Genomic DNA, 13,532 nt, shown 5'->3' with positions numbered 1-13,532 from the left:
GCAAATGTGCAAAAAACTTTGTTTATTGAGATCCACACACAACGTTTTGGAGGTACAACCTCCTTTCTCAAGTGCTCCTCACAAACGGCAATCTCTATGCTGTTTAAATATAGCCTGCCTCATATATTGGGGCCTTAAGCTATTTTTAAAATATGGACCTACCTTCAATTCTGATGACTGTAACATGAATGAATACAATCACCAGACCTGCAATGGCATCAGCAGGGTCTACAGGATTACCTTAAAAGCCTGTGAAGGGACATTTATGAAAGCTATGACATTGGTTGTAAAAGACAACGGGGTTAGAGAACTCTGCCATTTGAGTGTACTCTTTTAAACTTTTTTAAATGTAGTGGAATGTCAAGTCTGTGTCAGCAGCAGGACCTACAGTGAAGTGGATTAATGATGTAGAGTGATATTCTGAGACAATTTTCAATTGGTTTTCATTCATTATTATTTTATTTAGAGTTTATTCAGCAGCTTTACAGTTTGCAATATTGCAAATCGCTAGGGTCCAAATTCTATAATATACTAAAAAATGAAGTTATTACATGAACAAAGCCTTAAAGGACTGGAAATGCAATGTGTTCCTTTTGCAGCCCATGGTAAACAGAACTCGTCTGACCATTTTGGGGACCAAGAGGCAGATACAGGTGTAAGGTGATGCGTTTGGTCAGCTTCAGTTTACAGGTGTCACGACAAGGGACCACACTGGATTCTGAAGAGCCTCTAATTCTAGTGTTCGAAGAGGAAGAGGCTGAGCTGGAACACAAGTATGGCATTTAACAACTTTATAAAAGCACAAGAAGGCTTAAAAAAAAAAGCAAAGCAGAAGGTAAGCGCAGGTGCAGTGAATAGATTGGCAAGTGGCAGGTAAAAGACTAAGGCTTGGCACACCAGGGGTTAACTGTTTCAAAGTCCAGATACAGGCAGCATCAGACAGGTCAAGGGTCAATACAGTGGGCCCCTATGAATTTCGCTCTGCAGCATAGCTCCCAATCCCTCCTCCAAGAAATGTAACCCCTTGTGTGACCTTACAACCATGTGCAGAGTGGACTGAAACAGCATGAGGGGAACCAATATAGCTACAAATATTCACCTTCCTATAAATATGTTGTCTTTTCCCTATTAATATTATTGGGATCTTGTATTTTTACCAATGTAATGGATAGCCAACCCCCTTGCAAGGAATCCATTGCAAACACTGCCAATGAGGCACTTGTTAACAAGCAATAAACAATGGCATTTTACGGAAGCTTATTTCCAAAAACAGATCAACTGGCATACATTCTATATATTGTCCCCCCTCCTATTGGTAGCCCCCCCAAGACAAAATGTGACCCCTCCCCTGCACTCTTTGTAATGCTTGCATATATAAAATATTGTGCCATTCCCTCCTGCAAGTGTAGCACTGTACTGACTACAATTGCAACAGAATAGAACTGCAGAAATATTTGTATTACTGGAAAATTTTAAAACAAAGTTACAAAGGTAAAAAAAACAAACAAATATTATGCCTATATTTTCTATTATTCTTTTTGAATAGTATTATTCATGTCAACATATTAAGTACTTTTACCTGAAATGGCCCTTATTTTCCATTTATAATAACAGCAATGCATACTTTTCTATCCGTGCACAAAGAAAGAGAGCTATTTGGAAGATATAATGGCTGATCATTACTTTGCTAGCATTATATTATTCTGTTTATTTTAAGGGTCATGTCCCTGTCTGTGCAAAAGGATCATTCTGTGAATCTGAAGTGATTAGGCATGTTCCACAATTACAGTAAGTACACTTAAACCAAATAAAAGCATATTTGTATTCAATTATTTGTAGCCTGAGAGTACAGCCTTTATAAGCATTTAAGATATGTTTTAATATGTATTTAGCTTTTATGGTGCTGTGTCAGGAAAAGAAAACAAAACATGTAATAAATAATGAATAATAATAAACCCCCATTTTAAGGATAAGGTGACTGAGGGGTTCCATCAGCATACAAACCCATTAAACTGAAGACTAATTACTTTATTAGGGGCAATAGAAAAATCAAGAGGGGCACCAACACAGGCATGAGATCTCTTATCTGGAATGCTAGGGACTTGGGGTTATAGGCCCACATTGTAAGGCTACTATAAAACATTTATAGGAGACATGTTAAAAACAAGAATGTACCAGTGCATTATACTCATTTAGATATAGAGGAAATGTGATGGAAAATGTAGTATTTCCAGCAGATTTATTGAAAATGTCTGCAAAAACCCTACCAGGGGCATAACTATAGAGGAAGCAGACCCTGCGCCTGCAGGGGGGCCCAGGAGGTATAGGGGCCCCACGAGGCCCTAATTCATATACAGTTTCAATAAACATTGGTAAAACAAGTCACCTGCTAAAAATTTTGGGGGCCTGAAAAATAATTTGCTGTGGGGCCCAGTTATATCTAGTTACGCCACTGAACCCTACTATTCCCATCCATCTATTCTACTTCCTGCTGTCTCCTTTCCCAGGCTGTGCAGGGGAGATGGCAGCACTCAGCCGTGTAGTATAGGAACCAATCAGCATTTAGGGAACTGAAGCCTGTCTTAGCATGGTGACTGCTGGGCTGTGATTGGCTATCCCCCTCCTACTGTATTGCTGGCAGGGACACTCCCACTCCTCATTTGAAACACAGACAGGGACCATAGCAGATCTATAGGGAGCTCCAATAATGGGAGAAAATTTAAATTTTTAATCCAATGTGAGGGCAGCACCATATATTATTCATAACTGCCTACAAGATTGGGGAATTTTTAGTTATCTTACATGTCTCCTTTAAACCCAATTGGATTGTTTTGCCATCACAACGGGTTTGTGCTAGTTAACATGAAGTATAAGATATTATTACAGGTATACGGTATGGTATGCAGAATGTTTGGGACCTGGGGTTTTCCGGATAAAGGTTTTTGTTTCGTAAATTGGATCTACGTACTTTGTCTAATTATAATTTAAACATTAAAGGGATACTGTCATGGGAAAACATGTTTTTTTCCCCCCCAAATGTATCAGTTAATAGTTAATTCTGCACTAAAATCTGTTTTTCAAAAGAGCAAACTGATTTTTTTTTTTATATTCCATTTTGAAATCTGACACGGAGCTAAGACATATTGTCAATTTTCCAGGTGCCCCGGTCATGTGACTTGTGCTCTGGTAAAATTCAGTCACTCTTTACTGCAAGTTGGAGTGATATTGTCCCCTTCCTTCACCCCCCCCCTTCCCCCAGCAACCATCAGCAGAACAATGGGAAGGTAACCAGATAATAGCTCTGTGGTAGATATAAGAAAAGCACTCAATAGTAAAATCCAGGTCCCACTGCGACACATTCAGTTATATTGAGTAGGAGAAACAACAGCCTGTCAGAAAGCAGTTCAATCCTAAAGTGCTAGCTCTTTCTGAAAGCACATGACCAGGCAAAATAACCTGAGATGACACCTACACACCAATATAACAACTAAAAAATATATAAATTTGTTGGGTTAGGAATTAAATTGTGTGTGGTAGTGAATTATCTGCAGTATAAACAGTGTCATTTAGGATTTAAAAACTACATAATGCAAATCATGACAGAATCCCTTTAACATATACCCAATAAGACTGTTTTGCCTCCACTAAGGCTTAATATAAATATATTAGTTGAGATCAAGTGGAAGATACTGTTTTATTATTACAGAGAAAAGGGAAATAATTTATTAAAAAATGTGAATTATTTGATTAAAAGGGAGTCTATGGGAGGTGGCCGTCCTTTAATTTGGAGCATGACAGCTTTCCGGATAACGGATCCTATCTAGATACTGGGACCACAAAGCGGTGCTCTCCATGTCCAAAAGCCTTCGCCAGGGTGAAATCCACTGCAGCACAGAAAAGATGGAGCCCCGCAAATCCTTCATCATTGGTATATGCTTGGGCCTTACATATGTATGGTACATCATTAAGTATAACCAGGGCTGTATTAAGGTCTGATGCCGCCCTAGGCATCGGACCTAAACACGTCCCCACTTCGTTCTCTATGACGTCGCGAGACGTATTCAGCGGAAGTGATGTCAGAGCACTGTGACGTCACTTCCACATTCTTCCTAAGCCCCCCTATCCTTTACCCCCTCAGCTCCGTCACCAGATTTCCTATGGAAATCCGTGGTGGAGGGTGGGGAGGGTTTAAAAAAAAAAATAGACACCCTGATACCTATTATATAAATACTGCTACTAGGGAGTTATTTATTATAGTCCAAGGGGCAGATTTATTAAGGGTCCAATTTCGAAGTAAAAAATACTTCGAAATTCGACCATTGAATTCGAACTTTTTTCATCGAATTTGGGTATTCTGCGGTCGAAGAAAAATCGTTGGAACGATTCGAAAGATTTTATCGTACGATCGAACGATTTTACTTCAATTTCAAAAAACTTGCTGTAGAAGGTCCCCATAGCACTTCGGCAGGTTTAATTTGGTGAAGTATTGAAGTTGAAGTTTTTTTAAAGAGACAGTACTTTGATTATGGAATGGTCGAATATTCGAACTATTTTTACTTCAAATCTAATTTGAAGTAAATTCGAAGTCGTAGTATCCTATTCGATGGTCGAAATATCCAAAAAATACTTCGAATTTTCACATTTTTTTACTTTTAAAATTCCCTCGAATTCACTTCGACCCTTGATAAATCTGCCCCCAAGTGTCAAAAACGCTAAAACTTTGTTTTTTACTATAAAATTTGAATTTTTTGTAAAAAAAAACGTGAATTTTTTTTTTCATTATACCCCGAGGATGGAAAAAGTCCAATTCCGAAAATCCACTGTCTCAGACCTGCCCAGGTTGTATATAAGTCAATGGGAGAGGTCCTTTTCCTAAGTTTCTGTGGTCTGCGTTGGAATTAGCCCGAAAATCCGACAAAAATTTGAAAAATCAATTCTGGAAACAAATCTGAGAAAAAAAAGTTCAATTTGGTTTTTCGCTCGAATCAATCTAGTTTATTCCAGATCGGATTAAATGGTGCTTGTTTTAATAATAAAAAAGATCAAATAGTGGATTGTAGTTTGCTCTGATTTATTTTATTTTTTTATTTATTTATTTATTTTTTTCAATAAAATTATGCAAACAAATGTGGATTTTGATAAATAAAGCCCCTACTGACAGACTAGAGAGACCTGGAGGCATGAAGAGCACACAGACTGGTGACTAGAGGCCAACATGACCACGCCCCCAATCCGCCCCTTTATAGTATAGCCCCACCCCTTTCTGCCAGACTGGCCTTGGCTGTAATTCTGTCTCTCCCTCAGTTTAGAGAGCCTGCTCGTTATATAAACTAAAACTCTATTGATTTTATTTCAGCAACAAACACTATATAATAATGATAATGACAGTAAAACAGACGGCTGACACGTACAGCTGTTATAAATAAATAGCGACACCTTCCGATCACTGTAAAGCACAGAAAAGCATTTCCTCACTTTCCGTTTCCATCTGATTGGATTAGGCGTGCGGTGGGCGTGGCCCAATGCGGAAGTTTTTTTTTTCCTCCTGTCCTCGTCAACAATCAGTGGAATGCACATCCCTGTTCCACGGAGGAATCTGCTGTGGCTTCTGCTCATCCCTGTGTGACAGCGGGATCGCTCTTCATTTACCTTTGGCAGCGACGTGGAACCACTGGATCAATCGATCGATGCTGCTGGCAGGTCGGTGCGGAGAGGGTGTTTACATGAAATGTGACTTTTAATGGCTCTGATGTTTAAGTTGCTGCTTGGTTTCTCCAGTGCACAGCCTCATTGGCTTCTTATGCAAGCTGGAAATGGAATAGTGAATCAGTTTATTATCATGTTTTTATTCTGCTTATATAACTGTCTGTCTGTCTGTCTGTTGTGCAATGTGTATAAATGATACGTGTCTCTATTCTTTCTAAACTCTCAATTAATATCATTTATTTGTGCACCATGTCCATTCCTCTCTCTATATCCTCTATATACTTTCCTTTATGAAGCCATAGTCTCTGCTCACACCCCTCAGCCTCATACTGTGCTTGCTACTGCTATGTACTTACATTTAAACATGCATTGTATAGGTCTGCAGAATGTAGTCGTTGTGTTATTTGTTTTGCATTGGCTTAATAGGTTTAGATGGAATTATGTCCCTACAGTATCCAATCTGTGCCATTTCTGCAATTGCTGATTAATCTTTAAAGTATATATATCGATATTTCATTTTATTTGCATTCTTTTCAGGGCCAGAACCTTGTTTTCATTCTCCAAGTTTGCCCTTATCCCATTCTGCTGTTGTGGCACTAAATATAGACCTGCAGCCTAAATGCATGTGTAAGGGTAAAGTAACAAAGAAAATTACTATTTACGGTGTTACTCGGTGATGCCTGTGACCCACAGGTTGCATGCCAGTGACAGATCATGACCCTGCCGTCATACTGACAAATCTTTCACTTTGATTAACAGTTGCTTGCAGCTGCTCTTGAGTCACTAACGTGATTAAAACTGCACCACTTTTTAGTGTCCTATTGGTGCCCAGTTTCATTTCTCCTTATATGCAATATGTTATGCACGAATATATATAGTTAACAAGTAGAAAGCACTCACGGATTGTTATGAAGGTTGTGCCGTGACTGCTTTCTACTTGTGAACTGTGTATCTGCCCTTATTAAATCACTAAATTGTATGGTGTGTGCTGATATACATTATATATATATATATATATATATATATATATACACTAGACATTAAGCCCGTTAAATTAACGGGTGCTAGAACATATGTAGTCAAACATTTATAAAAACAGAATTGTTCTAGTCTAAAAAAAATTTGCCAGAGATGGTCCGTGGGGCACATGCGCAGTAGCGCAATCCCACGGACTGGACGCAGAGACACTTCAACTTTATTATATAGGATTATATAGGATATATATATATATATACATACATACACACAAAAGCCATGAATATCTTGTAAATGATATCCTTATAAACGGTGAGTAGTGATGTCATTTTGGTAATAATTCTAATACAGAAGTTTAAACTTTCATTTTTCACCTTCTTATGTCTTTCTAAAACAGCTCTGGGAAGGGGGTCTCTGACTCTAACTGCTCTAAATTGATACATTTAGTTGATACATTTCTTCGTTTTTGTCCCTGCTGTTCAGAATCCCAGAGTGTCATTAAAGGCAGCTGTTAGAATTGATACAATAGTTGCTAATATTCCACAGATGCAGCTGAGAAATGTATCAACTAAATGTAGCAAATTGTGACAGTTCAGAATCTGCACCTGGTTAACTGAGCTGCCAGACTGAAACATCAGAGACAAGAATATTAAACTTTAAGTTTCAATTTTGTAAAAATGGTCAAAAATTTAGAAAAGTCGTTATTTCTGGTGAACAATCTGAAACAACCAAACTGAAAAAGTTTTTGGAAGGTGAACAACTCCTTTAAAAAGGCAAATTACAGGTCCGATTCAGTTAGTTATTCAGCCATATGTAAGCATTTTGGATTCTGTGCATCTCTTGTTATAATGTCCCATGTGCTCTTTCCCCTGTAAGTCACATCAGATGAGTTGGTTCTGAGCTCTTCTAGTCATTACTAATGGCATGAGTTTCACCTCTGGGGTCTCAATTTATAGTTATAGCTAACTATAATACAAATTCTATTTATGGGATGACTTAGTGTTTCATTGTCTTCAGCACTTCATTGCCATGTGGATTATGGTTATGTTATTTTTGACATATGTTTGTAGAAGTTTTTACATTTGTAAAGAATTAAAGAATAAAACTGATTTTTAATGGGAATTAGTTTACCATACATCTAGGGTTGCCACCTGGCCGGTATTTTACCGGCCTGGCCGGTAAAAATGATGGTTGATCCCAAAGTTATTAATAGGTAAAAAACGTAAATATATAGGAAGGCCGGTATTTTTTTCCAGAAAAGTTAGCAACTCTACATACATCCCATCATCAAATTAGAGACAATTTATAGAATGCCCCAGTTCAACTCTGACAAGGCCCATTTATAACCTTGCATTCCCCAAACTCCACCCACTTCTTAATGAAGCTCTGTCCCATTTCCGGCCCAAGATGCGCGACTGTCTAGCAAACAGGACCGTTGGAAGGTATGAATTGCTTACCTTCTCTGGTGTTTGTGTTCTCTACAGGCACCATGATATATGTCTCCTTCATGTCTGCAAGGACTATGCAAGATTCTATATAAGGTTGGTATTGTAAATAAATTGCATTATGTTATAGGGTTGTGCCAAATCAAGGATTCATAATGTAGCTCAAATAAAGACTTATGGCCCTTAAGCAAGATTTGTATTTAGGAAGAAATCTCAGTGTACTCCCCTAGTTATCCAACAAACATAATTTAGTGCATATATATTAAGCCGTGTACAAGGTGAGTTAATAATATTTCACTGCTGTGTTGTGTAAAATTGTGTGTTCCTCAAGCTGTGTAATTAATGTAAAGCTGAGTGTAAAATAGATGCTCAATCATTTTTTCTTAGCATGCCCTATTTAATCAGAGGTGGAGTACAATTATGAGGCACATTTCCGGAATAAATTGCAATACACACCTTAAGAAATGACACACCCTTTACTGAATAATTTCTCCTCAACTCCATTGACTTTAATCAATTACAAGAAGGCGTTAAACAATGGTGTATATTGTCAGAGTTAATCAACATACACACCTAAAAACATCACTTTTAACATTAGTGTGGTTTCACTTTTTTTGAACTGTGTTAAATCATGATTAAGGAGCTGATCAATGATTAATAGCTTATAGCACTATTTTGGTGTAAAACATTTTCAGCAGTTGGATCGTTGGCATGCTTGGAAATAAGTTGATGCAGAACTGTGGGCAAGAAGTGGGCTAAAAATCCAAGCCCCTTGGGTGTAGCCCTGCTAACTAATTGCTGTCCATGATTTCTCACTGTGACCCTGTTTATCACAGGATGGACAGTATATCAGGTATGACCGCTTTCTGCAAACAGAGCATATCCTTGTATGTAAGGGATTTCCAGGACAGTCAGGACAAGGAACTGTGTAGCTAGCATGAGAGTACAGGTATGTTATCCAGAATGCTCTGGACCTGGGGTTTTCCAGATAATGGATCTTTCCATAATTTGAATCTTCATATCATATCTCTACTAGAAAATTGTGTACACATTAAATAAACCCAACAGTCTAGTTTTGCTTCCTGTAGAAATTAATATCATCTTACTTTGGCTCAAGTAAAATGTACTGTTTTATTATTATTATAGACAAAAGGGAAATAATATTTTAAGAATTGGATTATTTGGATAAAATGGAGTCTATGGCAGATGGGCTTTCTTTAATTCAAACTTTTTGCAGGGACAGTCCTGCTTTTGACAGCTCAACCCGCAGTCCCGAATTTGCACTGATATTTCCCGAGTTTCTCTTTGATCTGCAGCACTGAACAACCGGCTAAAGATACAAAGTTTCTAACTTAATTGGCTCTTGGCAGAGAGCCCAGAATTCATACTTAAGATACTTTTGTAACCGTTTTAGATAAGAACCAAGACTCACAGCTTAAAGGACAATCCACCTTCATTAGCAAAACTGTAATAACACATAAAAACCACAGAAATGTGTTTGGACTTTCATTACCTGCCAATTTTTTTTAAAATGGACATGGTAATTAGGGGAAATTTCGCAGCGCGTTTACAAAATGTTGGGAGGTATGTTTTTGTGTTAACAGTTTTCCGGATAATGTATTCTATACCTGAATGACAAAGTTTCATCTTAAAGGAGAACTAAACCCCTTTTTAATAAAAACCCCTACCCTCCATATTCCCCCCTCCCTGCATCCCCCCACACAGGTGTTAACATCTGTAAATGCCCCATAGCCTGTAATTACCCCTCATTGTAGAGTCAACGCAGCAGAGCTCACTGGGCCCATCTTCAGCACTTCGTTTATCTTCGTTAAGTGAGCGCCCTATCTGCCCATGCGCCGTTGGAGCAGTCTTCCACTTCGTGATAACTGCGCATGCGCCAAAATTGCCGAAAATTGCCAAAGCACCGAAAGAAGACCCAAAGATTACCAAAGCGCTGGAAGGTAGCGCCCGTGAGCTCCACTGCACTTATTCTGCAACGAGGGGTAATAACAGGCTAAGCTCATTTACAGAGGTTAACACCTTTGCGGGGGAGCAGGTAGGGGAGACCATGGAGGGTAGGGGTTTTTATTAGAAAGGGGGTTTAGTTCTCCTTTAAAGGACCAGTAACCTTATAAAGTGAAAATATTTCCACTCTTTGCTTAATGCTGACTTCATTCCTGGATGAATTACAAATCCAGTACTATTGTGTATTGGGTGATTTGATGCAGTTGGGCACTCGGAATCTGTAATAAAGAAAAACAATGTCACAACTGTTAAAAGAAATTCCTTCCACGGTGTAATTACACCAATAATGTATTCATATTGCATTGAAGAATTGCATTTTGGGCCAAATGTCAAAATGAAATACACTAGGGTTTCAAGATTCACCAGCAATTCCAACGAGACTGTGTTACTGCCTCATTTACGTGGAGCATGGTGCCTAGTCATTAGTGGTGGTCCTCTTTATTCTGTTTATGTATTTATGGTAACGTAGTGGCCCAATGCATCATGGGAAGTTAATGATATTTTATCCAGATATTTGGCCAAAATCAGCTCAAATCAGGTTATGCATTGGTGGAATTATAAAAAATGTAGTAAAAATGCAGCTTGGCATTAGGGCAATGACACATGGAGTCAGCTACATGTTGCCGCCACAAAATACTATATTGATAATTGTCTCTGCAAAGACACTACGTACACACTGCGTTTTGTAGCCATAACAAGTACTCACCATGTGTCATAGCCCTTTGTCTAAGCCCAGAAAGGTAGTGCTGCCATACAGAACCATTAAGGCCTTCTCTCCTTCATATACCCGTATTTTCTCTTCTTATTCTGTTCTGTTTTTGTTCCTTTCCAACCCAAAAGCGAGTTAGCTGCTCTCTCTCTCTCTCTCTCTCTCTCTCTCTCTCTCTCTCTCTCTCTCTCTCTCTCTCTCTCTCTCTCGGGTTGGAAGTAGTGTTGAGCAAAAAATGTTTGGTTTCTCTGTTAAAAAGGAAAGGTTTAAAAACAGGGAGGCGCAACACTTTAATATACACTGGGCTATAGATTATAGATTATTACAGTTTCACATTAACCTCTTTTTAAATATATATCCAGCAGAAACATTCAAGGAAAGATAGAAAATGAATGATACGGAAAATAATATACAGATTTAAATGAGAGTAGTAGATCAGCCAGTTTTTTTCATGTAGAGTTGAATCAGCTGTTCAAAATTAATTCAGTGCCAAGGTTCAAAAGGTAACTGTCAGGCCTAGCTTTCAAGTTTCAGTTGCACAATTGCGAGGGTTTCTTACAACACCCATGAAACATTAAAATATTTAAAAGTAAGTACACGTTAAGAGACACAGAATAAAGGAGTTCCCTTCTCCATAGAGCTAGTAATGTAAGATATAAATCACGCCTACTTTAAAGCATAAAATAACAATTTGGATTATTTTCGTTTTTACAACACAAATGTGTCAAATTGTTTTTTTTTTCTCCCCCCATGCGTGAATTTGCCCTGCAGGCTGCAGTCTGGGAAATATTGGTCTCGTCTGCTTGTCATGCCTTCTACTAATCTATATTGATTCTGTCAGAAATAATTATGCCAAAGCTAAGTTCCGTCAAAACTAGACGTGGAGACAGGATTGGATATGTTGTCAGTGCTTGTTAGTAGAGGGTTGGTTTGTGCCGGGGCTCCTACCACCAGTTACTGACAGCATCAATATCATACAATGTATATATGTTACAAGTTTGATAGATATTGGGCTGGGTGCCAGCCTTACAAAAAAACTGATTTCTTATCAGCTCTCATGTTAGCTCATATAGCAAGGTTGTATAGTTACATGTAGGCTCCTTGTTGTAGTGAGAAGTGTGTTTACATGACAGCATTGGATATGCTGACTCAAGCAGGACTATACTGGCAGTCAAAATAGGCCCTGACAGAGAGCCCCAAACAGTCCCTCACTGGCCCACTAAATTGTTACAGCTTCTTACAGCAGCCGCTCTGGCATTTGACAGAACCTACAGACCCAAGTACTAACAAACAAATTGTGGGCTCTGTGTGGGTTTGGACTTGAACATTTGCCTTTGTTCACCTTCATCTACTCTCTTTAATGTTTCTGTGTTAGCTACATAAAGAAACAAGCAGGTGCTACTGAAAATTGACTATTTATTTATAATTTATTCATTCATACTTCAAAAGGTGCTGTGGGTTTAGACATGTCTATTAACAATAAATGTGTAGCCTTACAGAGCATTTGTTTTTTTAGAAAGATTCAGAAGAAGGCAAATAATTTAAAAATCAATAAAAAAAGAAGAAATGGAGGCCAATTGAAAAGCTGCTTATAATTGGCCATTCTACAACATACTTAAAGTTAACTTGAGATCCCCTTTAAGAATTAAACTCCTATTAGAGGCATACCTCTGCTGGTATCATATTAAGTCTAATCGTTTTCCCGCCTTTTGTGTGATCACAAACGCTGTAGTAAAAAAAAAAAATCACTCCTAGAATAGAAATAGGGCAACAGTACATGATATTTTCATTACTTTAAAACACTTTAATTTTTTGGTGTTACTGTTCCCGCACCCCCTCAGGGCCCCCCGGCAGCCCGCGCACCACTGAAACTGCGGGCCGTACGGAGGGGCGCGGGGGCCCGGCTGTGCGTCACGCACCAGGGCCGCCCCCTCTAGTTACGCTACTTTGTGCGGGTCGACCCGAACCCGCCGATATCTGACCTCCCGCGCCCGCCGAGCCCAACTTCTGGGTTCCTTTTATAGACCCGTGCCGCCCGCCGATGACGACACAAAAGGGGCATAGTGAGCAGGCGCGTGGCTATAAAACCGGAAGCCAGCAGTGTAAGGTAGCAGTCGGGGAGAGTGGGAAGAAGAGCTCGACCCACCACCCACAACTGGGGTTGCAAGATCGGCCCAACCGACCCGCGGGTCCCCCAGGTATCAGGTTGGTAAAAGCTAGTAGGACCACTACTCTTTTAGGGCAGGGCTGTCAAACACGGGGTGTCAGACTGGCTAGCTTGCAGACCAGACACAACAAATGCAGCCAAGGCATCCATAGTGTTGTGACCCTTGGCAATACAACTTGCATGGGGCTCAATCATTTATATAAAGCCGGGTTGTCCAGTGTGCAGGCCTGGTATTACTTGTCAGTAGTAATGGCAGTCTTTCCTACTATGTAGTCATTACTGCTGTAACTTGCATATGGCAGCTTACACAGTCTTTTAAAAGAATACATGGAAATTATAATTTGATGTACCATAGTATTTTTTGTTAGTTTAATAGAAATTAAAAGTTGCTATAATGCAGATTCTGCTGGGAAAGTTGAAGGAAGAACAACTTGACTGCATGCAAAACCAGTTGTAGTATTGCAGTAAACTGGACTTTTTCTGTATGTAAAAATAGAGGGACTGC

At 39.0% G+C, this 13,532-nt stretch overlaps 1 protein-coding gene across 3 annotated transcripts in view; it reads left to right on the top strand.

Annotated features, from left to right (window-relative positions):
• The first annotated feature begins 5,536 nt into the window (after nucleotides 1-5,536).
• marchf8.L (membrane associated ring-CH-type finger 8 L homeolog) overlaps nucleotides 5,537-13,532 on the top strand; it is a 140,926-nt gene continuing 132,930 nt past the window's right edge. Inside the window, exons 1-2 of one of the 3 annotated variants that reach the window (XM_041568547.1) lie at nucleotides 5,537-5,700; nucleotides 8,166-8,222. The gene's annotated coding sequence lies outside the window, so the exon portion shown is untranslated. The remainder of the gene's footprint in view (nucleotides 5,701-8,165; nucleotides 8,223-13,532) is intronic. The other 2 variants (XM_018224582.2, XM_041568549.1) reach the window with 2 other exon arrangements.

The sequence above is a fragment of the Xenopus laevis genome, chromosome 7L, assembly GCF_017654675.1.
Source record: "Xenopus laevis strain J_2021 chromosome 7L, Xenopus_laevis_v10.1, whole genome shotgun sequence".
NCBI classification, from domain to species: Eukaryota; Metazoa; Chordata; class Amphibia; order Anura; family Pipidae; genus Xenopus; species Xenopus laevis.
The sequence above is the reverse complement of the archived record's forward strand: the minus strand, read 5'-3'. Positions and strand labels throughout refer to the sequence as shown.